The sequence below is a fragment of the Chamaea fasciata genome, unplaced genomic scaffold (genome assembly GCF_029207755.1).
Source record: "Chamaea fasciata isolate MVZ Bird 193981 ecotype frontalis unplaced genomic scaffold, bChaFas1.0.hap1 SCAF_50, whole genome shotgun sequence".
In the NCBI taxonomy this organism is placed as follows: Eukaryota; Metazoa; Chordata; class Aves; order Passeriformes; family Sylviidae; genus Chamaea; species Chamaea fasciata.
The window spans coordinates 693680-721360 of record NW_027094135.1 but is presented as its reverse complement, the minus strand read 5'-3'; the positions used below and the strand labels follow the sequence as shown (position 1 = coordinate 721360).

Genomic DNA, 27681 nt, shown 5'->3' with positions numbered 1-27681 from the left:
AAGCCCCCCCCCAAACCCCACAAAAAACAAACCAAACCAAACCAACAAACAAACAAACAAAAAGAGTTTTCCAGTGGAGCTGCCATTCCATAAACATTTGGAATAGCAGCATCTGTAATAAAAACTAAAGCACTCTGCTTACAATAGGAGGAATTAGTGTCAGCATTATTCTAAATTTGCGCAATTAGTATGTTTGGTAAGTCTGTGTAAACTACAGATAAGCTCATTTTTTGCATATCCCTGAAAAGAACTGCCAAATTCTCTCCTCCTGATGTCTCCAAAGCAAACAACAAAGGGTTTTGTATACATTAGGTATGAATTAATTTGTCAATTTTTCAATTGTTCCAGGATTGAAAAAGAGATGTGTCAGTACCCAAAGGATTATGATTTTTTTCCAGGATTTACATGCAACTGGAAGCCAGTGTGCCACATCTTTTCTAAAAGTTATTTAAAACTACTTAAAAAAAAAAAAAAAGAGGAAGCAAAAGAAGTACATCATTAGATAATCGGATGCCTATTAATTAAATCCTATCAGTAGGTTAAAAGTGAAGCTTTTTTTTCTTTTTTTCTTTTTTTTTTTTCCACATGAAATCTAAATGTGGTTTGAATAGATTTACAGTGGGGACAGCAATATATAAAGCTACTTATACCTGCTGGGCACATAAGAGAAGCTCTTTTAGCATTCATTGGAAACCCTCAACAACTTGAACTTCTGTAAATTTTACAAGCAGCTAATATTACAGCATTTTTACACACAGTTTTGTTTACAAATTACAGATTTAAGTTACATTATGAAGCCTACATAGAGTTCTACCCATAGGAAATATTCACACAGTTTTTCCCCTCCATACAGCTTCGATTGTCTCACTTAATGTAGCAATAAAACAAAAAAGTGATGCATTTTCTTAAAGGAAAAATTTCTTGGTACGTACATACTGCAAATAATGAAATGACTAAAGACCAACAAAGTACTAGAAGGAAATACTAGAAGGAAAATATGTTTTTTTCATCTAAAAAAGGAATCTTCTTTTCATCCACTGTGGAATTTACCAAGAGAATATATTCTCCAGTACACAGAACATTGAAAAAAATCTTTTCTCTCTAAAGAGAATCACCTTGAGACTTTTTCAAATAATATGAATAGGGTTTGTTTATATTCATCCAACTTCCACTACCTAGATCCTTCTTTCTTTGCTGAGCACTATCAGTCATTCTCTAACAACTAACCCACAATGACAAGTACTTCTTAGTCTAACAGGTTTGTGATGAAGTAACCAATATTATAGTTAAACTTTTACTGGATACTTACAATAGGTGAATATAGCTGTAAAAAAAGCCGTACACATCACTATTAAATATTCTTTAAAACACTGGTAGCTTGCAGCCACAACATCACATCAGCCAAAAAAACTACCCCACTTCCTACTGTTTTCAGCGGTGCCCATGTAATTTTCCACTAACAGGAACAGTAGCCAAAGCAAGCTCTGCAAGACGAAAAATAAAATAAAGAAAAGAAAAAGAGAGAAATAGACTTATGGCTAAAAATATAATAATTATAATATTCTTCCTTGAATTATTATAGAAAGCAAAAACTTGGAAAATGAAAAAGTAAAGTTGTTTCTTATTTGTTTTCCATTTTGATCTTGGATATCCTCTCATTGTCACATTGATTATTTCACACAGAAAAGCCTAGTCGAGAGTTTTTATTTCATCTATTGCATTTTTTCAGAAAATAAATACCTGTACATTGAGCCAATAAAAATTAAAATAAAAATCAGTTGTCACATACATTCCCCTTAATTATATAAAAGATAAATTTTGGTGGAAAGATATACCGTCCTTCTGAAGAACTAGAGTTTAGGATCTTATTAATTCTATTATGTCAAGTAATCAAATGAGAGAAATTGCTCACTTGATCTCTAATGCTAAGCAAATGGAAGATGAAATCTATGAATATGCTATAAATATGCTATAAACAACAACAACAACAAATTTGAGTAAGCTATTTTTAGACTACAATATCCCCCAAACTGTACTAAGGAATTGCCTCCAAAGGAAGGAGGAACTGCTGGCAGATATTTGCACTGTGAGAAAAAGAACCAGATTTTTATTTTCTTCTGAGTGTTTTTGTGTTGTGAGTTCTTATCCCCATTTTCTGGTTTATACCAAGAACTATGGTAAACACCTTTCCACCAGGTCCTAAGGACTCAGATTTTCTGTTTCAGATGTAGTGTTCTATTCACAAGCCTAACGAGCTTGTATGCGCCCGAGGAGTGGCGCTAGGCCGTGACTTTCCACAGTCACGCTTAAAGCCTGAAATTAGAGATTTGCCAGATATGCATTCACAGCTGGTGCTCGTGCACAAACGTGGTGCTGCTCCCAGCCCCCGGCGCCTGGTGGGACGCGGCGAAGTTTGCCAGAGGGATGACCTTGACGGGGTCCTCGGCGGCGCAATGTCTTTCACAGGTGTTGTAGAGCTGGGGCCTGGGCCCTCCCTGGCCCTTGTCACTGTCATCCTTTGGCAGGGGTCTCCCCAGGGTGTGACGGCCCTCAGGTCTGGCTCCTCGGGCCCAGCCTTGCTGGAAGCCAAACGATGGCAGGGAGGTGTTGGGCTGCTGGAACTGCGTCAGCGCCGGTGGCATCCAGCAGTTGTCGGAGTGGCCGAGGATGAGGCACTCCTGCGTGCAGTTCTCGGAGGCTTCGGCCAGGGCTTTCTGCAGGTTCACTTCGATAGCTAGGAGGATGGAAAGAACACAGGACAGTGTCAGGGCTGTGAGGAGAGACAGACAGAGGGAATCAAGGTCAGCAAAGCAACCCCCGCCCTACACTGATGGCCATGGTTTGGGAAGAAAAGGCTTCCAAGGGTAGAGGTTCAGTGAAGGTTCAGATGTTGGGGCCCGCAGTGTTGTCACAGTTCACACCATTATTAAAGCTTTATAATAAGCCCTAACACACTCAATTTCCTACACTGATGGCCATGGTTTGGGAAGAAAAGGCCTCCAAGGGTAGAGGTTCAGTGAAGGTTCAGATGTTGGGGCCCGCAGTGTTGTCACAGTTCACACCATCATTAAGGATTTCTAATAAACTCTTATACACTCGATTTCCCAGAATCGTACAACTGCTCAGGTGGGAAAACACTTCTAAGCTCAGTGAGTTAAACCAGTAACCCAACACCACCCTGTTCACCCCTAAAAAAACCCTCAAAGTGCCACATCCACATGCCTTTCAAACCCTCCCAGGGATGGTGAATTCCACCACCTCCCTGGGCAGCCTCTTCCAATGCTTGATGACCCCTTCAGTGAAGAATTTTTTTCCTAATGTCCAATCTAAACCTCCTCTGCCAGAAGCTGACCATGTCCTCTGGTCCAGTCACTTCCCTAAAATAATATTTTCACCTCTTGCAGGCGTCATTTCTGTAACAAAGCTAAAAACTTTATAATAATTTAATTCCATTACTCTAGATATTTGCACAGAAATACTTGGAAAAAAAAAAAGACTTTTGGTTTCTTTAATATTCTCTTAAAACTGGATTTTTTCTTGTTTTCCTTTGCTTAAGGCAAAAAAACCTAAATTGGGCACTAGCCAAAGATGGTCCACTGGCCTCAAAGATGCACTCAAGCTACAAGAATGAAAGAGCATAACAGCTATTTTAAAGAGAATTGATTTCTCCATGCATTCAGTACTCAACACCTTGAAAAATCAAAGAGTACTAGCAAAAGAAGATGTAATCTCTGTAGTTTGCTAGTAATCAAACCAGATTTCTTCAGTAGATGTGAGGTTTGTGCCCTTGAAAAAGGATTATAGAAATTTTAATTTGTTCAAAGACAAAGTAAACTATGAAATCTAAAAGTGTTCATTTGTAATACATAAATATTTTTGATCTATTTCATTTAAATTGTAGCTTTGCCATGGTAGGTAAATTAAAAATGAATGGAATTTAAATTTCTACAAATGGTTCCTCAAAATAGTTTTAATATTGCAAGAGTTGATTTTATATTCTCTTCCTGTTTACAGGGTTAAATACATGAGAAGTGCAGAAGAATATCTGATTGAATATTTCCTTGTGTTTTCTTCATAAAACTTCCCAATGAAAGATACAAACATATTTTTAATGCCTGTCTTAATGAAAATTGCATTTAAAATCGGATTCTGGCTGATAAGCACTGGAGAAGGAATGCCACTAAAATTACTTATAGCAATGAGAGTGCTGAGTAGGAGCCTCCCACCCTCTGAGCTTTATGTTTAGACAGATGCTGCATTTCTGTTTTAACAAATATTTTGCATGTTGAAACCTGTGTAAAGCTGCAGAGCACAAACACTTATTTCCATGCTACATCTCAATACAAAGGAATTAAGTTTTTCCTTCAGGCATTGAAATACATAATGTTGCTCTCCAAAACAGGATTTTTTTTTTTTTTAAATCTACCATGTTTAAGAAGACAGCTGGTTGCTCGTTATATCATGAATGCTCTGCTCTTGATTATTTCTCCTTCAGGACTCTCTACATGTCAGTTAGAGGAATGATTGTTTATAAATGTTATTTTGGTGTATTACTGGCATTTCAACATGTCCTCAGTCATTTTGCCTGAGTATTTTTCAGTTTAATCCTGACAAAGCTTTGGCACCTTGCTGTTGAAATACTAATCCAGTTTTGATGGGCAGTAGGAGACATAAATATGGAAATAATTCAGTGGAGGCAGGAGGTACTGCAAAAAAAGAAAAGTTTCTAGTGGTAGATTAGTCTAATCTTTCTGTGTCCTACTATCTGCTATTACAGACATAACTTTAAGTATATTCAAGTCTTTTAAGCTCTTTAATTATCCAGGTTTGCTTCTATTCTGATGAAAGCAATTCACTGAAATCAGGCACAACCTTGACAGAGTGTGGAATTATTCCCATTTTGTAGAGAAACTGATCTTTTTTGCATTAATTAAAAAAAACCCTTAAAATGCTATTAATTCAGGTAAAATGTGAAATACACACAATTATTTATTTGGAAATAATGCTTATTTGTTTTGAGGTCCTCACAGCAAGAGGTTACAACACTTGTACTGTACCATTTCTCTCAAACTACACTAAGAGAGTACACAGAGCTAAAACAGCAAAAGGAAGCATTTGACAATAAAAATTTAACATTTAACATTGGCCAAGGCAACTGTGGAAGAAAAAAGGTTGCCTATAAAACAGTCTCCACACCATTTCAAAGATCAGGACAGTAATTTTGTGTCACGTGATGCCAGACTACCTGGAGACTTGGAACAATGTTACCATGTTAAGAACAAGAGTATTGTTAAAATCACAGTCTTGTTTATTCTGTTAACAAATAGATGTTTTAATCTGAGTTTTCATTTTATTAAAAATAAATAAATAGGACCCCCCAAAAAACCCAAAAAACACACCCCCCCAAAGAACAACAACAAAAAGCAAGAGAAAAAAAAACAAGAATGAAAACCCCAAAGCTTTATAACTATTCTGGACACAATCCTAAGATATGAATGCAAATTATTTTGGTGTTAAGTTTTTTGGGTCTTTTTTTTAATAAAAAAGGTTGCCAATGCAGGATTGTTTAGAAGAAACATCTTTTGTAGAAGTCATAATCTTTCTTTCAATCTTGTTTCAATATTGTTATCAGAGTGTGCTTTTCATCAGGGCTTATGGTTAATACCATGTAAAATATACAGTTTTCCTTAACTTTAAAAAAACACTTTTCAATGTCAAACAAAAAAACAACTTTCCCCACCCACAAACCAATGACTCTTGGAAAATAACTCAAACTAGAACAAACTGTAGAAAGATTTCTGCATGAATATTCACCGAGCATTATCTTTTATTTGCCTGCTCCTTCAGGCCATGAAATAGATCTTCTTTTTGTCAAACTCTGTCAGAATTCTGGATACCCAAAACTATCACAAAACTCTGTCTCTATTTTCCTTACATATCATTCCAGCCACACCTGTGGGAGATGTGAAATTCAGTGCTCAAGTGGTCATTGATCAGAAGCTCTGCAAATTGACCATGGCACCTTCTGGCTGCTACTCTTTAAGCTCCTTTCTATTTTGTTTCCTTGCAAGTAGTTCCAAATGTGGGTGACAATCAAATTTTCTGAGCCTTTCTCTCTCATTCCAAAGTAGTAGTGCAGGTGATTATTCTGCACAGTCTGATAAGTAATCAGGGGAAGGAAACACCTCTGACACCTGCCTCCACCCATCAAGGAAGAGAAAGTTCCGGCTGTCTCTGAATGTTTTCAGAAGAAATGATGGCTCTTGCAAGTGAAATTCAGTGTCTGGTACCATCTTCTCACATAAGACATGACAGGTTTATAAATGGAAATAGGAGTTTGCATATTCCCCACATATTATGAATAAAGATTACATTCCATTGAACTCTTAGCAGTCTAACTACTTTCTTACTTCAATCAGTTACAAACCCTCAATTTTAGATATTATTTTCCAAACTACATGGAGACTCTTCAAACATGACATGAAAATTATACAAAAGAGAATTTTTAATTCATATAATAGATCACACTCGTGCACCTGTGAGTTTACCACTTTGATTTGAACTCCAGGTTGTTTTAGGAATGTTTTTTTTTTCTTTTTAATTGTCTGCAGAACTAAGAACATTTTTAAAGAAAGTGTCTGTCAGCTCTTAAGAAATGTTTAGATCAGAACTGTCAAGTATAACTAAAAGCACAACAGTTAAAAGACTTTCTTCATTGTTCCGCAGTCTCATCATTTATAGGTCAAAACAGTTTTCAAGTAAGAATATTTACCTTCACTCCAGAAAATCTGGAATTCCAGCCTTGCCAGATATCTATCCTTCAATCAAAACACCTACAAAAAATACCTTTTTTTTCCCTTGTTTGTTTTGACCAGAGACTTCCTATGGTTAAAAAGTCTGCGTGGGATTTTAGAGGTAGTAAATAAAAATGCTGATTATCCTCTTTGCTTTTTAGAGATGAAAACTGAAGAGCTTGACAGTGCTACTCTCCTTCTCAGTCTACAAAACTCCGGTGCAACTCTTTGGCATTTCTGGCTTACTATTATGTTCCAGTTTTAAGACTGTTTCTCATGGAAAATTCACAAAGGGAGACAGACTGTTGGTACGAGTATGTTACCCACAGTCTCAGAATGTTGAGAAGTTAGAATTATGGAATCGTTTTGGTTGGAAAAGACCTGAAAGATCATCAAAACACATACTTGGTGTACAGACAGCTCACTTTATTTTCTACCCTTTCCCTCCAGCCTTGAAAGAGACATGTACTACTAAATGAATGTCAAGAGGACTGGTTCTTTCCTCACTCTGCCATGAAAGTCATCACTTGCACCACAGAATCACAGGGATTAGGCTGGAAAGGACTTTTGGTCTAACCTTCTGCTCATACCTGGGTATATTTGTTGAAAAAGAAGAGTGGCTTTTCCAAAAGGCCAGACTTTCAGAATTGTACATATCCCTTAAGAGAAAAAATCCGAATGCATGTGTTGAAGGGAAAGATGTGCTTCACTAAGGGTTGGACAATCAAGAACATGAGCTCTTGGAGAAGCCTTAAAAGATCCACCTTTATACACAAGTGTAGCAATGATCAAAAGACATTTGTAAATGCATTCATTACCAAAGCACTCAGATTCATTAGAAGTTCAGAAACCACCAGGCTGCACAATACCAATGCAGGTTTAGGGGCATAAAAACTGTGCAAAGAAAATTTAAAAGAAAAAGAAAAGGGGAAAAAAAAAAAAAAAGAAAAAGAAAAGGAAACCTTAAACCACAGAATATAGAGTGCTTGAATTTTAAAGCCATGTAGCTGAAGTCTTAATGAAAAGCCAGTTTTGAATTTGACACATTTTGGATGCAAACCATCCAGCGTTACATTTAGAGCACTCTTGTTTCATAATAAAGCAAGCAACAATTAGCAAGCAATTAAGCAAATTGCCCATAATTATGCCATTGCCGAGCTATTTTTCATATTTTCACAACACAGCACATACATGAATACATGGCTGGCAGTGCCAATGCTGTTCTCTCAGCATCCAGAAGTGCCTCTCGTTTACTGGAGCGTTTCGTACTGAGCAGCTCCCAGCGCACCTCCAGCGCTCTCTGCTCAGCAGGAGCCCACCAGAGTGATGGAGATGACAACCCCAACTCCTCATCTCAGCCAGCAGCTCCTGAGGAATGGAGCTGCCCCCCCCCCCACCACCACCACTCTTTGCCCATGTGTATTTACTAAATGTGGTGCTAAATCTAAGCAGGAATTCAAGCATAATGTGGGGAAATTATCGTCCGGAATTACCCTGGTGACCAAACATGGCCACTTGAGTAACATCATTTAGAGGTCTCCACCATTTGAGGAGAACAGAAATGACATTAACAATAAAAAAGGGAGGGAGGAATAGTAGTTAGTGTAAAGTGGGTTACTTTTAATAAGGTCAGGAGGAAGAAGCTTGAATGCAGGAACCCTAAATAAGCGCTGCTATAATATACTCTAGCTTTTTGGTTTAATAATAAAATGCCTTTGGGAGGAGTTCCCTATGAATTTTTTATTTCCTGTATACATCTCAATAAATTAAAAACCTAAAAGAGTTACTTAAATTCTAGCCTTGGAACCTTTTTATTCAAAGAACAAGTAGGGCACACGACCCTCAATTTTCAGCTGTGCGTACAGAGCTTGCTTTGCTTGTGAGAAATTAGGGAAGATTGATCCTCCACTTGTTCTGACTGAGGAATCAACAGGCATGAGGGAAATCACATCTTCCTGTGCTACCTAGGCTTGCCAGATTGTGCTGGGTAGCTTGCAAGAATCAGCTCTGCTTCCATTGCAGTGAACATAGTTTATATCCTAACAGCCGTGGTTTTAATTTGAATTTAATCTTAAAAAAATACTTCTCATGAAATCCAAATGACAGGATGAGGTGTGAGGATTTTGCACCTGGATTCAACAAGTCAAGCAAACATTATTAAAGATAGCAAAGGAAAGTTGGTGAGGGCAAGAGGAAATGGAGGAAGTGTCAGGGCAAGAGAGTCAGCCTCTAGTAATTCCTGTCTCATTAACTACACTTGTGAAGTGAATCTTCCCCTCACAAGCACTAGCCCTACAAATAAAGCACGTTAATCTTTCATTTGGTTACCTCATTGTTATTCTGACTAGAGCCTCAATCTTGTATTAATCATAACCAAGATATGGTCTAAAGGCAAAGCTCCTGTAAAAAGTTCAGCTTCAATAATTACTGTTTTCCACAGAAAGAGAATTCACATGAGAAAAAAAGAAACAAAAACAAAACAAAAACCCAAACAAACATACAGAAAAAAACCCAAACCAAAAAAACCCCCCCAAAAACCCCCAAACCCAAGTCCCCAAACCACCTGCAAACTCATTTTTTGAGCCAAATGAACATGGGTGTGACAGATTGTAGGACAGTACATGGCGCTGACCCTTACTGCTTTACCAGTCCAATTGAATTCATCTTTTATGTTCATGTTTCGCTGATATTTATGGGAAAAAAAAGGTAATTTGCAAAGGCCACATGTTTCTTGGATTAAAATTGTATATTGAGTTTTCAATAAGAGTTTTAACTGTAACTAGTAAAGCATAATGACCACCTAAAATGGATAACCTAAAATCTAGTATATTGATTACAATAGTGGCTAATACAATGTGCTTTATTTAATATTTAATTAACTGCTTCCCATTTGTACTGAACCTTCTTAATTATTAATACATGGTTCATTATTTAACATGAAATATAAATTCAAATTCAAATCAATTAAACAAGGTGAAACTACATAGTGAGAAATGGTTTATCCTCCAGCAATAACCTTCGACCTGGAAACATAGTAAAGAGTGAAATTAGCATTTTTTCCCCCATACCTGCAAAGACTGTGCATTATAAGTGATACATATTAAGCTCTACTACTGATGTAAAATTCTTGTGATAAACACAACATCCTACAAAACTATGCTGGATAAAAAAGGGCTTCAGCTGTCACTTTTCAGAGGAACCATTTATGCAGAATATAACACTATACCTAGTTTTTCAGATTTCAGTTTCAAGTAAAATTACGTGTGTCCCTGAAGGAACGGCAGCTTACTGATTTTACTAAAAATCACTAAATACCTCAAAAGAGTGAGGATTCATAAAGAGAACTAAGAATCACTATGCAATCTACATAAACTCACTTTGGTGTGGAAACAAGAAAATGCATTTCCTAAGTTTAGGCTGTGTAATCAAAAAATCAGATACATCCATCTAAAACTCTGATACATCAGAGCAAAGATCTGGGCTTGGAGATAGGATGAGTGTCAGGAAGGTACAAAGGGAAGAGAATTTCTGGGTAGAACAGGGTCAGAAGCACTAACTTATTGATAAGGGGGCTACATGAACATATCAATATTCCTCTATCCCACTCTCCTACCAGATTCCAACACTTGTGACAAGGAGCAGATTGGGTGAGCCCCCTCAGCAGAGGTCAGGGCTGAGTGAGGAGGATGAGGATGAGAAGAAGTTCCTGCTCAGTCCTGTTCACACACAGCAGTTCCTTCAAGGGTCGGTGTGGGAAAAAAGCCCCTCAAATGTCTGTGTTTACACCCTCTATTCATGCAGTCTCTTGGTGTATCTCCATGCCAAATGGTGCTCTGTCTTCCTTAGTATTGGTTTTGCAGTAACAAATAAACAAAAGTTTGATGGAAAGCAAAAAAAAAAAAAAAAAATCGTTTAAATTAAGTAATTGAACAACTGTGCGCAATTGGTCGTGGTTCAGACACTTTAATGAAATATTAATTTTCAAAAGGGAGTCATAAAATCCCCAAATGCTCAGTGAGCTAGTGAACATATATCTCCTGAGATAACTTAAAAGGTAGACAATAAAAGTTGTTCTGAATTGTGTTTTCATCAGATATACACAAACAAACTTGAAGTCAAAGACCACTAGAGCAGCAACCAAAACAAACCTAAAACAGTCTAAAATATTCTGTACCTTTTGTGTGACTCCAGTTGTATTTCAAGGAAAGAAACCCAAAGAAACTATATTTCTTCATTAGAATATTAATCTTTTTTACTGTTAATACCCTGTTTATTTTTGAATATTTTGAAACATTTTTTACAATAATTACCTATGCAGTTATTTATGTAACACACTATGCTTTTTTGAGTGATGATAGCTATTACATTTTATTGGATCATCAACAATAATAATTCTTTCCAGCTGAATATATAAATAAAGCTTGCTGTGGATTGACAAAACAATCTTCCCATCAAAAATGTCATTTCAAAATTCAAATGCTTTGTGCCAGTGTTGATTCACATTACATTTGGGGGCATAGTGTGGTAACTGGTAGTTCCCATTTTCTCTATTCAATTCATTTTCACTTATTTCTTTAAAATATGAGGATCCTTAATATTATGAAGAAATGGCATTATTGAATGGAAATGTTCCCATTTCTCCAAAGCTGTCCCTCAGATTTTACATTTCACCATAAATATCAATTCAGGTTATGATGCTAGGAAAGAGCACTGCTTATATTTCATGCCATCTGCAACACGGTCTAACAATAATCACAGCTATTCCCCTTTTCTCAATTCCCTACAACACCCTAGCAACTACTGCAGGAGAATAAAAGTTACGCTCCACCTCAAAACTTAAGAATACATAATTATGAGTAGTTAGGATAAATATTTCAGGGTAAGAGGCCATGGTTTGTAATTCCCCTAAAGCAGGGTCCTGGGGTGGCTCTTTGGTGTTATATCCCCAACTGTCCTCTTTATGCTGTATGTTAAGTTCTCTACCTTTAAGACTAGTTCAGAGAGAGAGGAGGGAGAAGGAAGCAGTGTGGAATTTGTTTCAGACGGGGCCTGACTCCTGCACATTGTTTCTCTTGGACAGTGTTGTCTGCAGCGCCTACGGACTGTGGGACAGAGATCTCCTGTGCTTTTAGTTAGTTTTAGCTGCCTGAGGCAGAGGAGTTCCCTGGACTGTTTTTCCTTTGCCTCAGGACTGTTTAAAGCCGCTCTGGACTGAAAAGCCCAGAGGAGCACCGGGAGCTGACCCGCGGCCCGGCGGGGCCTGGGCCCGCAGAGCTGAGCTACCCACAGCAGGGACTGTCTGAATTTGTCACCTCACTTCAGAACAACGAGAGGTTCCATTGTTTCATATTATTCATTCGTTATGCTTGTGGGCACTTTGTTTGTTAAATAAATCGTTTTTTCCACTTTTCTCTGGGGAGGTTTTTTTCCTGGACCAGTTGGGGGTGGGCCCGTTTGGGTTTGCTTCCCAGAGGGACCCTTTTTTGGGGATTTTCTCCCAAATTTCCCCTAAACCAGGACAGTGCAGCGCGTGACTCCATTGTGTTTTTATAAGACCATTTCATGACAACCAACAACCTTGAGGAAGGGCAGGCTGGAAGAGTAAAACTTCAGCGTTCCACCTGTCCGCAGGACACTGGGATTCCCCTCCCGCTTGCCTTGTCCTCCCTGAGAGGACTCTCTCCTCCATATGGCCGCAGCTTTCCTCTTGGAAAACCCTCTCAACCATAGCCTCCTTGATGACTACGCAACGGCTTCCACCCAATTTTTCACAGCAGTTTTCTGTCAAGACCACTTTGTCAATCTGCCGCCGGCTACCCTCAGCGGGCCCACGAAGCTGCTCATCCCTTTGACAAAGGCTCCGAAAAGTGTGAACACATGGAAAGGGCCATGTTTGATTAACAGCCCTGTGATTGCTGTAAAAATGAAATTTGAAAGGTAATAATTACATTTGTAATTACTTAGGTCTAAATCTCTTATGTTTCCTACTCCCTGTATTTCTGGGCAGCTGGAGCAATGACTCATTAATAATAATAAAGTCATTTAACCCTGCAGGCACGTTACAAGGAGAAAGATGTCATTTGTCACCAATGTAAATAGAACAATCACTGAAGGATACAGCAAGACCACTATTTCATATTTATTGCAAATGATAAAAGGGACATTTTGCACTCATTCTCACCATGACATCCCAATCTGCTTGTTAATTATCAGCAAACATAAGGGGACAGCATACAACATATGAGGGCCTACTAATAATGCATTGTCCTGCGGTGACATTTCCATAATCACTTTAAATCTACCCTACACATCTGCACTAGTTAGAGCTTTCAGCTCTTGAAATCATACCCCCTAGTAAGGAATGAATTATCCTTTGCAGATTGAGCACACAAAAACAGCTCTTTCTCAGAGTTTGAGGGTCTGATAGCTGACATGTGCCTCGCTATTACTTTAAGTGATAAGGTTTGGCATTCTGTTGCACTTGTGCTGGAGCACAGTGTGACTTAAAAATAAATGCAATTGTATTTTTAGGCCAGGAACTTTGCAGTTGTAAATCTCACTGGCAATATTTTAAACAAGGACTTCTGCAAGTCACTTAATTTTCCAGTGGTTTTCAGCACTGTTCTGTTCTTTGCTTCCTCAAGAACTCTGGAAGGACAACTCTGTCTTAGATGACACAAGTGCCCTTTTTCATAGGCAGCTCAAGTAAGTTACTCAGAATTTACTGGATTTTTAAAAAGTATTACTGATAATACTCCCTGTCTATGAAATAAACTTCTGAAGAAAGACAATTCTTTCCCTATATGATTATATTAAGAGCCATGAAACTTTGAGGAAAATTCTTGCAGAGAAATTTCGCCTGTGGCATCAATATGAAAACAAATGAAAGGATGTTTCAGGTAAATTATCTGAGTTTCAACTCCATCAACCTAGAACTTAAATTTCTTCCTTGGTTTGCTTATTCATCAGCACTTATCTAACCATCAGACATGTAAGAAGAACAGAGAACAAACTTAACAATACGGAGCTATAAACTGTTATTGTGTGGGTTAGAAAGGAGGAAAGAAAACTTCCTAAATCTGCTTATATTTTCCCCAGGTATTACAACAAAAGAAAGACATGCTTTCAAAAACTTAAATAAGTAGTGTTAAGAAATAAGACACATCAGGAAAGAGTAAAGTGCACAGAGTAAAATTCATATTTTCACTGTTAAGATAGTGACAACACAGAAAGGCTCGTATGTGGAGTGAAATGTTTTGTCAAATTGAAAAATGGAAATAATATGAACACTACAATTTTCACATCAATTGGAGGTAAAATGTTTTGAATTACAGTCATTTTAATCTTGTTTTATAAAGAAAATGACTTCAAATGGGTGATAATTTAAAACAGCATAATCCAAACTTCATTGTGCTCCAGTCAGGCATTGGAGCGTGGCTCCAAGTGATTTGGAGCAATCTTTGCACATCAGCTCAGAGCCTCATTCTCAGCAGACATTTGAACAACAACAACAAAAAGATTCCTGAAAACTACAGTTCCCATCATTTACCTGAGAGTTCAAAATCACTGACTGAGATGGCTCCAACTTCCTAATTGGGCCATTATAGGCATTGCTGGCACCTTCAGAAATTTGGGCAGCATCCTACTGAGGGAACGCTGTCACAGCTACCAGCTCTTTAACAGTCCCTTGTGTACCAGCTTCTCCACTGAAATTTTTCTGTTTGATTGGAAGTTCCTCATCTCACTCACATGAGCCTTCTCCAACTATTAAGAAGTTTTTTGGGCATCAAGGAGTTTTGCTGACAGGATATATATTAAAAAATATTTATTTATTTATATATTTATTTATATATTTATTTATATATTTATTTATATATTTATATATAAATATATATATATGTTCTCCAGAGTAAATTTCAATTAAAAATATAAAAAACAGTGGAATTTTAGCTAGCAGCATTACTAAACTTATGTGGTTCTCCATAAAACATATGATTTTATCAGCCCCTAGACAACTGACAAATGATGGGAATAATTTAGGCCAGATCAACACTTGACACAATCCTTTACAGAACATTTTCTCCTAGCATGGATAATTTTAAAAGGACATTGTTAGGAAACAGTGATAGCTGTGATTGTTCTGGAAGATTTTAGTGTCAGTAAGATCAGCCAAAGGAATGGAAGTGAGCAGCTGCTGACAGCATCTTGTCAGCCCATTGCAACAGCTGTCAGGAGTGGTTCTGTGACCTGCAGCCATGAGGACTATGATTCTTGAAAACAGGGTAGTGGTTATTGTTGTTGTTATTATTATTATTATTATTATTACTACTACTACTACTACTACAACAACAATTAATTACGCAGAGCATAACAAATAGAAAACTGTGGGGGTATTAAGTTAAACTTCATGAGGTATCCAATTGTTCGTGAAATTAAACTTCATTACTTGGAAATATTTTTAAATGGAAATAAACACACTGGTTGATCTTTAAATTCTGCTTTTATAAGCTCAATTATATAAACATCTTCTTATAACCACACACTGTCTGTGTGTCTGTGTAAGGATTCTGAGGAGAGATATAAATTTATTGACCTTCAAATTTCAAAGAGTAGGTGTCAAGTTTTGACTCAGACCTCCTTATATTCATATTTTTATACATTGAACCATAGCTGTCTTTTCAAAAAAATTTAACGTTCACTCCTGTTTGATAAGCTTTGGCATGAATATGCCCAGGCTAATAAAAGCCTAACATATATTATTTAACAAGGTTAAAAACTAGCAATCAGACTTGTCAGGGAACTTATCACCTCCTTTAGAATATAAGCCTCAATCAGCCATTTCTCTACTGCATGGGACAGGGGCTCTCTTAGGTTTAGATTTAAGAAAATCAGTTCTCACAAAGTCACTACACTTCAGCATCCAGCTCTTTTGAAAGTCCGAGTTTCAAATTAGTTTTGAAATCCTGGTCAGGGCAGACACACACTGGAGGTAACCAAATAAATCCCAGCAGTTCTTGCTGGGTGTGAAAATTCTTGAACTAACCTAATCTCTAGTTCATAAACCCACAAAATCCCATAATATATGTTTATTTTTTCTTAAGTCCTACAGAAAGGATATTTTAAGTCTGGGTTAAGTGCTGCTCTGGCAGATGCCATATAGAAAGCTGTCAACACTTTTGGCACAGATTTCTTTTTGAGAGGGTTCAAACCTGAATTTCTGAAGGTGATGTTCCTTGAGCTTCATCAAACTGCATTTCACAACCACCTTTCCTACAGTTCCTGTGGATGGCAGGAGAAGTTTTGACTCAGTCTGTGTTCCAAAGGGCTGCTTTAAATCTTTCTATGTTTTTTAATTAACCATAGGATATAAAAGGACCTAAATGAAAAGCTACCAGTCAATTGCTGACTAAGTGTTCACCAGCCTGTTATTGAACCTATTTCATCTATTTGTTCCTTAATTCACCCATAGTCTAGAGATGTCATTAATATGCTCAAAGTTAATTTATTATCCTCTATTGCTTCTATTCAGGCCCATGTTAACAGAATAAATTCATCACAAATGATCAGACTTGAAAAGGCAGATTTGGATTCTGACAGAGAATAATTGATCATGGCTGGGAAAAAGCCTCCCACAGACTGGGCTGTTGGAATGCTGGAAGATGAAACTGGAATGACTGCAGAACTCCTGCAGAAAAGGACATGAAAGTCTTGGGGGGCAAAACAAACAAATAATAAATCCCCGACTCCATCTCCCCAAATAGGGAGGTTCCTGACACTGAGTATTTTTCTTTTTCACACTCACAGGTCCTTTTTCTTACCTTCTACCCTGAGGCAGAAATAATCATTAGGGCTCTGCTGGTCCTCGTTTCCATACCCAGAGCTGGGGACAGAGGGGCACAGGGAGTGCCAGGGACATTCAGAGCTCTGCAGAAATTCAGAATTCAGAGCTCTGGGGCCACAGACTGCTTATCAGTACATCCATGCAGCACATGGCCCTGCTGTAGTGCTGCACAGTGCAACACTAATTTATTTAATTTGCTATTTTTTGTCACCATCCCCGTGATAACAGCAGGTTTGGGGTGATCTACTGCTCTGTTACACCACGCTTGCTACCTATCTGTATATTATCTGAATTACAAAAGCAACTGGATATAACAGCATTTATGACGTGTTTCAGGTGCTGTTACAATAGAAAAAAACCAAATCCATTTTGTAGTTATAAGTCCATTATCCAGTGGAAATGGAAAGCACAAAGATACTGTCATGAATGTGGCACCACTGTGATTGTAACAGGGGTTTGGAGATTTATTGTAAAGCCCAGAAACACTTGAAATGAAACAACTGATCATGGCATCATAGTCAATATTCTAACTATTATTATTTCGGCAAGTTATTGTTTTGTCCCCAGCTTCAGCACGGGGAGAATTCTCCTTCCTCCACAGCAGTGGCTGCTGTGGACTGGACATGGCCCCTTTTCTGTCAGACTGTGACTCCATTTATCCATCCCTTCATGTACTTGTCTCCTAATTCTGTACACACCAGAGCCCTTTCCCTGCTCCTGCTCTTGTTACACTGAGTAAATATGCAGTGTCAGGACTTGAGTTACCAAATTTCCCCAGGGAAAAAGAGGGGGAAAAAAACAGTGAGTAGCCCAGACCTGTCCAGGAAATAAAAAAACTCGCTCGGCTCAGCCTAGATATTTTACAGAGGATCTTATATACTGATATAGCAATGAATATCAGTACCCAAGTGTTTGTAAATATGTAGATTTATCTGGATGATTCCTTCAGAACATCCCACCTCCCTTTACCCTCTTTCTATCATATTCCAGAACCCACCTGAATTGTGCTTCTAAATGTGCTGCTATCAATATCTGGGTGGGTGGGGGTTTTTTGTTGTTGTTGGTTTTTTTGTTGGTTTTGGTGGTGGGGTTTTTTTTGTTGTTTTGGTGGTTTGTTTGTTTGTTTGTTTGTTTTTTCCCCCCAGATTCAAATGCTTATTTATTCTATGAATGCCTTGGAACTAAGACTTTCAGTGAGGTGAATGTACCAAAGGTCTGATCAGTACCGGATGTCCCAATGCAGAACCTCTGTACCAAAAGGGATCCAGTATTTCCCAGGGAAGCAACGGAGAGTTAGAAAGTGCAAACTCTGCAATATTAATTCAGGACCCTTGTGTAAATGTATTTTGATGCAAACTTTAATTAAATTATCATATACTATTTTTCTCATTGGACCCTTGGGCCCAATTCAGAGAGTAAGTAGTTATTCAATATTTCTCTTTATCTACTCTAATCAGCATGTGGCCATACACCTTTTTAATTAATATTTTCAAAGCCTTGTGTTGAATGCAGATTTATTCATTTCCTCATGTACTCTGCTGTTTTCACAACACAATCAAAAGCTTCATGAACATGAATAATATCCCACCTGAATTATTTGCTTTATTGAGGCCATTTGCATCTGGGAAACTGAGGATTTAAAAAAATTGAGTAAAATTATGCAGCCTCCATTATTTCATTATTTCTGGGTGCCCAACATGAGATAACTTAAACCAGATTGTTATACTCTTGAGCACTGGATACTATATTAGATGTAGTTTTCAAAGCTTCCCTGTTGGAGAAGGGGATGATGTCCTTGGCACTCAAAGAAACTCAAAGAAACCCAAATGATGAAACATGATAGCAAAAACTCAGTTTTCCCCCACCACCAAAGAGCTGTGCTGCCCATTTCAAAATGTACAACAAAAATACAGGAATGTTGAAGAGCTGTCTTTCATTGTCCTTACTAAATCTAACCAAACAGAACATCAAAAAAACCCATGAATGTACTTTGAATAGTCTTACAGTGATGAAGAGCTCATTATTTTAATAAACCACTAAAAATCTGAGAATTTTATGAGCTTTGATGATTTCTTACAGTGCCAAAACTTTCCAGAAGATATATCTTAAAAATTAGCACTAACTGTAATGTAATAAAATGTAATGATTTCATAAAATTTGACATGGTAAACCAATTCTAGAAATTCCTCAAAGTGCTTCTCGGAATCAAATTTTAGTCCATTTTTTAAATGGACTGGACTATAGTTACAACTGTTCCCACTGTAAAATCTCATTATTTTTATGTAAGTTAAAATAGATTGGCCCTTTTGCAGTGAGAAATGCACAACTACATGAGTGTTTCTCAGAACTGTGCTGCTGTTACCCCTGGCTGATGAGTGACTTGTTTTGCAGCCTTTTTTCCCTGTCTGTTTCTGCCATGGGTTGTACCTGTGGGGAATATTAAAGGTAAGGTGGCTTTCAGAAAGCTGTGAAAGCAGGCCCCAGAAACAGAAGGAGCAGAAAAACTTGGAATTAGCTGCAGCTGTCAAGCCTGAAAGTAGGAAAAGTTACAACAGTACAGCAAGCAAGGACATGAAACAATAGTCTGAGACTTAGGTTTGGCCAGGATAGACCTTAAGGCTGCAGAAAAATCTGCTTAGCAATATAGTAGAAGGTTTTAAGTTTAATAATGGAGTATTATGTATTATAAAAAGAAAGCATCCAAGCAAGCATTGTTTGAAGCAGGTGTGTGTGTGTTTTAAGTGACTGGCTAGAACAATTGTCTGTGAGCTTTAGCAACATGCTATTGGCTGGAAAACTTTTAAAATGCCCTGTGACAGAGAGATCTTTGGCTGCTGCTGGCAGACAAGAGCTGTTGCCATCTTTCAATTGTCTCAAACCCTGTTATGAGGCTGATGCTGCAATAAAGACTCAAGGAACATCGTAAACTTTGTTCTGAGGTTGATTTGTAATAAAGATTTGAGAAGTGTATTTAGTAGTCCTGTCCCATTCATGCACAAACTTCCAACACGGTACCCTTTTCTCCCTAAACTCTGCAGACAGGCTGCAGTTTCCATGCCAAACCCTCCTGTCCTTGGGGAATGAGCCAAGTGCAGAGACTGACAATGAAGAGAAGGGAACGGGACACACGCAGAAGAATGCAGGAAACACTTTTGAGAGCAGCAACTCTGCTCTCCCTTTCTAGTTCCAACACCATCATCACCTGTGGGAAAGTGACTTTACAAATGGTTATCATGGAGATGGCAGAAAGCTCAGAATTCCCTGGGCTCCTCAGCAGCAGGGAGCTCAGGGCAGTGACTCTGCAGCTGGGCTGGTGAGCTGTGTGATCACTGAAGCCACAGCCATCAAATCCCCCTGGATGAGCTCACACCCCTTTTCACAAGAAAGACTCTTCAGGGGAACTAAGGAGCACAGAAAAAATGGGTTAGAGCTTGGCATTTCATGAAAGCAGAGATTAGATCAATATAATTATGTAGCAGAGTGTGTAAATGGGCTTGAGGACAGCTCCAAAGCAGGAGGAGAAGAAGGGGTATCCAACTCCCAACAAAAGAGCTTGGCACTTGGCCCCTGGACTTGTGACAACTTGAAAAATAAGAGCTCTGAAGTGAATGGTCATATTTCTCTCATTCCAGAGAAAAGAAGAGGGGAAAAAAGCAGATATTAATATCTATCCTTTCATGAAAGAGAAAAGGGAAGTGGGGAAAGCAAGATGCACTCCCAAGGAGTTCTGGTCCATCAGATTTTAACGCCACGCTTTTAATTGCAAAGTTCCATCTTCACAAGTAACAAGGTGCTGGCCACCTCAGAGGAAGTTCAGCAAACTGCATTTTCTAATTTGGACTCTAAGTACCCACTAAAAAGGCCATTTGTCCAAAGATTTTTTAGACACAATTGCTTCAGAAGTTCCACAGGCTCACAGTAAGCAGCCGGAAAGAAGGCTTCTCTCTCCAATTCACAAAAAAAAAAAAAAAAAAAAAAAAAAACACACAACAAAAAACAAACAAACAAAAAAAAACCTGTTAAAAAATGTTCACAACTAAACACAACTAAAGTTTGAGCTCGTAACTTTTGCCGGCCTGCATGAAATGGTAACTAAGAACTGCCAAAAAATTAAAATAGGTATAGAAAATAAGTATTAAAAAAAATATTGGCCAGAGCACACAGATTCAAGCACATAGTCAAATCAAAACTGGTAATTGCTGTATTCCAGTCAATTAATAGGGTGTTACAAGAAACTCTCAAAAAACCTCATAAGTATCTGATATAGTTTAAGAGAACAAGCGACTGTGAAATGATGCATTAAAGGAAAAGAGGCTGTTCTAATAATTACCTTTCAGTCCATCCAGTGGCTCTGTACGATTCCAGAATGTGACATTCCTGTACTGCTGACTCTGGGATTCAGTACTTTCTCCTCTGACATATATGGCAAATTCTGTCACTCACCCGACATATCATGTTCATCACAGATACACTTTTTTCTGACTTATTTTGTGCACAGCTTATCATATTACCAAAAATGGGTAAAACAACTGGAGGAAAAACAACTGGGCTCCCTGTGAAGGGGCAGCACAGAAAAAAAATTTATCAATTCAGATTTTTAAATAGCTGTGATACTTTGAATGGAGTGTCTGAGCTCCCAAGAATTTGTTACTTCTTGTAAATTATTGGTCCAGGGTTCTTTACCTTCTGAAGATTTTTTTTTAATTATTATTATTTTAGTTACTGCTTTAGATTGTCCATCAAAAAGAAATAAAGAAAGGAGCAAAAAAGCCACAGGGCACCTAAAATGCCATGAGGCAACAAGCTTCATCAACATCTTTAAATCAAAGACTTTATCTTCATATTTTCTCCACTTCATAACAAAACTGGATAATACATGGAGAAATGTTCATTATATTCTCAAAACACAAGTTTTATGAACCTGATAATACTAAAATTTTACCTTGCCAAATGGTTCACCATGACCACCTTAAATGCATTACATTGGCTTGTTATTTCCATGCTAAATGACCAATATAAAATTACTGCACAAGTTCTATGGCTGGTGAAATAAATCTGCTCAGAGGACACTCTTGATTTCCAGTCAGCCAAATCTGGCTGCCATCTGACATATTAGACAAAAAAGAAAAAGTCATCTTTATATATATATATATATGGATAGATAGATAGATAGATAGATAGATAGATAGATAGATAGATAGATAGATATTAATAACAATCCAAACTACCCATGCTTTTCTAAAATTGGGTCAAAATCTCAAATCCTGAAACATATTTCATTTCTGCTTCTGTACATGAATCCCAGTGACATTTCATGCCAATCACTGTGTGGATTTTCTGTCCTGAATCTTGGTGGATAAGTCACAAATTATGCTGGGGTGGAAGAAATAGGTGAAATGAAAATATCCCTTGAAATCAGTGTTTTTTGTATGATATGTGGAGGGTCTTTTTGCACAGAAAAAAATGAGATGATTTACAAAAAGTTGTCTTAGTTATGTTAATTATCAATTTATCATAATTTTGAGAAGATCTGTGAGGATTGCTGGAGATGTGCTGACAAGATGTAAGAAGAATGGATAAAGGAATAAAAATAAACCCATGGAGGGTGATTGGGATGTTTCCTTAGCTACAATTAACTGAGATTTTTATGGAAAATTTTAAAAAATCTATTGCAATATGGAAAAAGATATTTTTTGAGTATTTAGGAATCCGTTTAAAGGTAAGACTTTTCAGGCTACTTTTTGTAAACCCATCAGCTCTGCTAAAGCACTGTTTTTACTTCTAAGGAAGACAAAATGTCACTTCCCAAGGAAATTGATTCCAGAATAAAAAAAAAAAAAAAAAATAAAAAATGCTGTATACAGGTCACAAAATCTACTTGTCTAATTCATTTCTTGCTTCTTCTTCTTTGCCTTTTTCCCCTCCCAAACACCCAGTGCAGCGCTGGGCCCTTCTGTTTAGTCAGTGACCAATTACAACTTCTCTGGCGCAGTTTTTCATCCCAAGGCAATTTGGTAATCATACACTGATTAATTAAACCCGGGTCTCTAAACAAACTGCTCCAATTCCTGTATCCAGAGCTTGCATATCTAATCCAGATAACAGGATAAGCAATGTGACTGTCAAAGTTCACCAAGAAATGAAAACAAGAGCCCTGTGTTCATTATTCTTTGTGGAGTTTCTAAACAAAGACTAAGTTGTACTTCTAGGTAGAAAATCTAATCTGCATTTAAATAGAATTTCTCCAAATAATAAACAAAATCCTGAAGCAACAGTTTTACAGCAAGTCTCGCTGCTAGTGCAGAGCCTAATCCTTCTATCTCTATCTGTAATCCCTTCTACCCTTGTATATTAATTTCCTTGCCGGTTTATCAAGTCATCTTGGCAGAGTTCACAGGAACAGCAGCCTCTCCTCACTTCCTCAACTCTCTGCAAAGCTGAGCCTAAAGCTGCTCCAGCTTTGGGTGGTCAGCAACTCAAGGCAAACTCAGATTTATGAGAACAAAGGGAAGTTATTAACCTCAAGAGGGAGAAGGATGGCCAGTAGCAGCATAAATCTCCCCGCAAAAGAGGCTTAGGCTTAAAACAGCAAGATGCTAAATGCTGCAGATTAGTTTTTAAAATCTTCTGGGACAGAGAAGTTTTCAGATGCTACCTTGCCACTCAGTATTTTATTTTTATGTTTGAAGGCAACAGATCTGATACCACCTGAAGACCTCACCTCTCCTACTGCTTTCCCTCAAAAGAACTATTTACATATTTCAGTAAAGAAATTTTTAAAAAAAATTACCCCCCTTCCCAAAAAGGGGCTCTGTTCTAAATTTAAAAACAATGAAGGAACTCATTATTAAATGAAAAAGATACCTCAGAGGAAAAGACAGAAGGATAGAATTAGCATTCTAGATGAGATTTGCCAGATTCTCAGATATAAAGAAAGTTAGTACCAGATGAGCAATAACTAATTTAATTCAGGCAGCTCTGCTTTAATACAGGTCACTGCTAATTAGACAAATACCCACTAGATTTGTCTACCTGATTCCCACTCCACTCCTAATATTGACAGACCATCAATACATCAGCCTTTAAAATATTTTCTCGCTGTAAGCCCAACAAATTTGACCTATAACTCTATTGTATTATTAGATGTTGTTCCAGGCTGACTTGTTCTCTAAAGGGCCAAGGGGACCCAGCTGCCTTTGAACCAACACAGTTTGCAGTCACAGGGATCATCTTGTTTACAGGACTCAACAATATAGAATTTTTTTTTTCCCTGAAAACAGAGTTATAACTCCCATTTTGTGAAAGGCATTTTTTGATTTCAAGAAAGAGAGATAAGTTAGGAGTCAGTTTTCCTCCAGACTGTAGCACTTATTCACATTCAAGGAAGAAAAACAACAATATTAAGGATTCTGTAAAAGAACTTGATAAGCTCCTTTGGTAAGCAGAAAAAAAGAAAATCCCAAACCAATTAGTCTCTCAAGGAAACATTCTCTTTATGAATCAAAGCTATGTGCCAATAAGTATTTCTTATTAAGTAGAAGATTCTTGCTCTGCAGGGTAGGAGATGGACACTGCGTAAATTGAGTAAGTGTTAAACTGAATGAGAAAATGGTTGTAGGCAGAGAAGAAATTGAATAAAAGGGAAAAAAAAAAAACAACCCCAACCAAGCTTTCTACTTCACTACTAAAGATAGCAAGTTAAAATTAGAAAAGGATATACAGTAATCTTGTATTATTGATGGATTAATGATATATTTATTAAGAGAGAAAATACACTTTGCAGCATTATAATGCCATAGGGACAATAAACTGCTTTGCTAAGTGTATAGGGGATATTTTAGCTACGGCCAGAGGCTTAAATATTTCACCATTCCACTGGAAAACATGTAGGAATTCAGATGGAAAACAAAATCCTATGTAAAAGACAATCAACTCACAGCAAGAATAATTAAACCAGCATTTTATGTTCCTGTACAGTCAAGTATGGAGATGATTATTTGAAGTGTTCTTACAGGAGGTCAGGTTTCCTGGCCTGGCTGGCAGACACAGGGAACTGCACAGAACTTACTCCAGCTGCTGGTGCAACCAGTTTAAAAGTGAAATACAGCACCAACCTTGCCTCTTTTGATGGATGACAAAACACAATGAAGAGAAGGAGAGGAAAACTTTGGGTATTCCCTCATTTCTCAGATGGCAGGAGAGGTTCACATCTGCCCCACTCTCTTTGTTTTGCTGGGAAGTGCATTTTTACAGCACATTTGCCCATCTTTGGCACCAAAGATAAGCAATGGCACATGAGAATTGGCATGGCTTAAAACCCTGAGCAAACAGAGGACTTGCAGAAAGTGAAATCCAAAGATCAAGCATGATGTCACACTTAGGGAACATTTTATAGAGCTGCATTCACCTCTGCCTTCATGGTTTTTGGATCTTCGGGATTCATGTTTTGAGGCTTTTTATCTCAGTCCTCACAGGTAGAAGCCTCTTTTCAAAATCAAAGTCTTCCCAGATGATCAGAAAACAGAACATGGTCAAATAGCATGAAAACAAAGGGAAAACAACTAACTAGAACTGAGAAGCAGCAACTCAGGGAAATTGGAAAATTTTGAGCACAAAAGCCTTTGGCCTACATATAATTTTTTTTAAGTCCTCCATATTATAATCTCTTAGAAAACAAATTTAGCCACATAATAGCAAAGTTTTCTGTAGGTGTTTTGGAATTTTTACTGAAAAATCCCCAATATTACCAGTTTCACTTTAAAGAGTCACACAATACAAATAAAAGCACTCATAAAGTCAATTAGAAGTCAAAAGAAAATAAGCGTTGAACCAAAGTAATTAAACTATGCAATAAGAACGATTAATCTGTGAGAGTTCACGGCAAAGGTAAGGCACGGATCTGGCATGTACAGTGGAGAATGGATCTAAAAAATTCCCTAATTAGTTGGAATTAAGTGGTCACCTCCCTTAATTGGAAGGAAGAATGAATGCAAACTTCAAGAGGAAAGGTTTTCTTTTTTTAAAGCAGGGAAGAGGCTTCCTGCTCCCTCTGGCTGTGCCCCTGCCCGGGGCAGTCCCTGACCCTGGATTTGGGGTTCATCTCTCCCTGCTGGCACATCCCAGGCTGGCCCATCCCAGCCTCCTCCTTCCAGCAGGGAATGCCACAGCTGGGAGCATTTCCAGCTGCATCCTCTCAGCCCCAGGGAGGGCAAAGCTGAGGATGAAGTGCTGGCTCTGCCCATTCTTCTCCAGGAAATGAACCCTGACTCTTCCCAAACCATTCGGGTTCAGCCGTGGAGACAAGAAGGAAATCAGAAGTGTAATTTGTAGCTGCTGGGCCAGGGGCCACACCCATAAAAAGGATATTTTGTGAATTTTAGAGGAGAGCTATTAGCAGTCTTCATTTATCCCTCCTCCAAGTAAGTTTTACCAGGAGTGACAGTGGCGTTGGCACTCTGTGAGGATGTTCTGGAGCCTGGGAGCAGGAAACAGCAGGGGTGCTAAAGCTCCACCTCAGACCCATGCCCAAGCCATTACATCTCCACATCAGCTTTTTCTTTTTTTTTTTTTTTTTTTTTTTTTTTTTTTTTTTTTTTGGCATGGAGCATCACAACTTTGGCCTCACAGCAAAAAGAAAAAACATCCAAAAAAATTATTTCAGCTTAAAATGTACCATTCACTTCTGATCACTTTCTTTTTTTTTTTTAAATTCAGTTTGTTGTGAACATAAATCACCCTTTCCCAACAATCTTCCTGGCACACATGTGGGTGCCATGGCAACTATCACAATCTCCAAATCCTGTGCTTGTGAAACACACAACTGGGTGATGAAAGGATTGCTATCTGTGAATCCATAGATCTGCAATCACCCCCTAGCCGTGGCTAAATAGTATAAATAATTGTAGCATGGGTCTGTGTTTTTTTTTTTTAATGGGGAGAAATCCAGCAATAAGAACAGAAATTCAAATATTGCTTTTCCAGTCCAGATGTATCAAGATATCCAGCATTACAAGTCTCTTAAGAAACTGAGTAATTAATTACGTTGCATTCAATGTAGTGAATAACTGCCAGGAAGCAGACTTAAAACTCGGATTCTGTTTTAATTTATTTTATTTATGGGCACAAGTGAGGCCTTCAGGTAACTGAATACAAAATAAATTGGACTGTGACTGCTAAAAGAAAAGTAGATTTAAGGTAGATTTAAGTAGAACAGGTACTTAAAACTAAAGAATTGCTTAAAAACAAAGCAAAAACAAGACGGGAAGAGGAAAACAGGGTCATTCTAACCTTGGTAGTCCACATCCCGATGCCTGAGGTAGGAGGAACGAACCACATACTAAAATATCCCTTCATATAACTTTTCAGACTCATCTCATGTCCTTTTCAAAGCATCTGAGTCCCAAAACACCCCATACTTTAGAAGATTCTGAAATTAATATAAGCTTATTTTCAAAATCTGCTTCTGCTTTAAGTCAGGTGAAAGGAAACACAGAACAAGTTCTGCTGAGAACTATTCTTGTTTTGCCTGAATTGGCTTTTCCCCCCTTCATCCAAACTAATTAAAAAATGTTCAAAACAATGAGATTTCCTCAGCTTTCTTACCATGGGCAGGGATTTATTCCTGAGTTACAGGATTGCAGAGGTATTATTCAGATAATAAAAAAGAAGGCCAGAGATTTGTAAACAATGGCAGAACAGCTTAACCATTTGATCCGCACTTTTCTAATAGTCATCATTATAAGAGCTTATTTTGTTATTATATTCCATTCTTCCTGAAATATCCAGTAAAAAACCACAGTTCAACTTACCCTTGAAGTATTTCCCTTTTCCATTTTAACAAAACTTGGGAGTTTCTGAATATTTCTATGCCTCTGTCTGTATTCCATGAGGCTGCCCATTTCCTGAGCAGCTGAAGCCCTGAAGGAGAATCCTTTGGCCATATATTCCCTTTATAAATCCCCAGCTGATGCAGTTTACAATACTCCACTGAACTCCTGACTTTCATTTACAAAGCTCAGAAGAGAACTCATACCAGTGCCAGGCTGT

The 27681-nt window shown here is 37.8% G+C and overlaps 1 long non-coding RNA gene across 1 annotated transcript; it reads right to left on the bottom strand.

The window, feature by feature from the left end:
* Positions 1-2: 2 nt before the first annotated feature.
* Positions 3-27681, bottom strand: LOC136304108 (uncharacterized). Its single transcript, XR_010724383.1, has 2 exons — positions 27444-27681; positions 3-2734 (listed from the first exon to the last, which is right to left on the bottom strand). It is a non-coding gene; the product is annotated as an uncharacterized lncRNA (long non-coding RNA).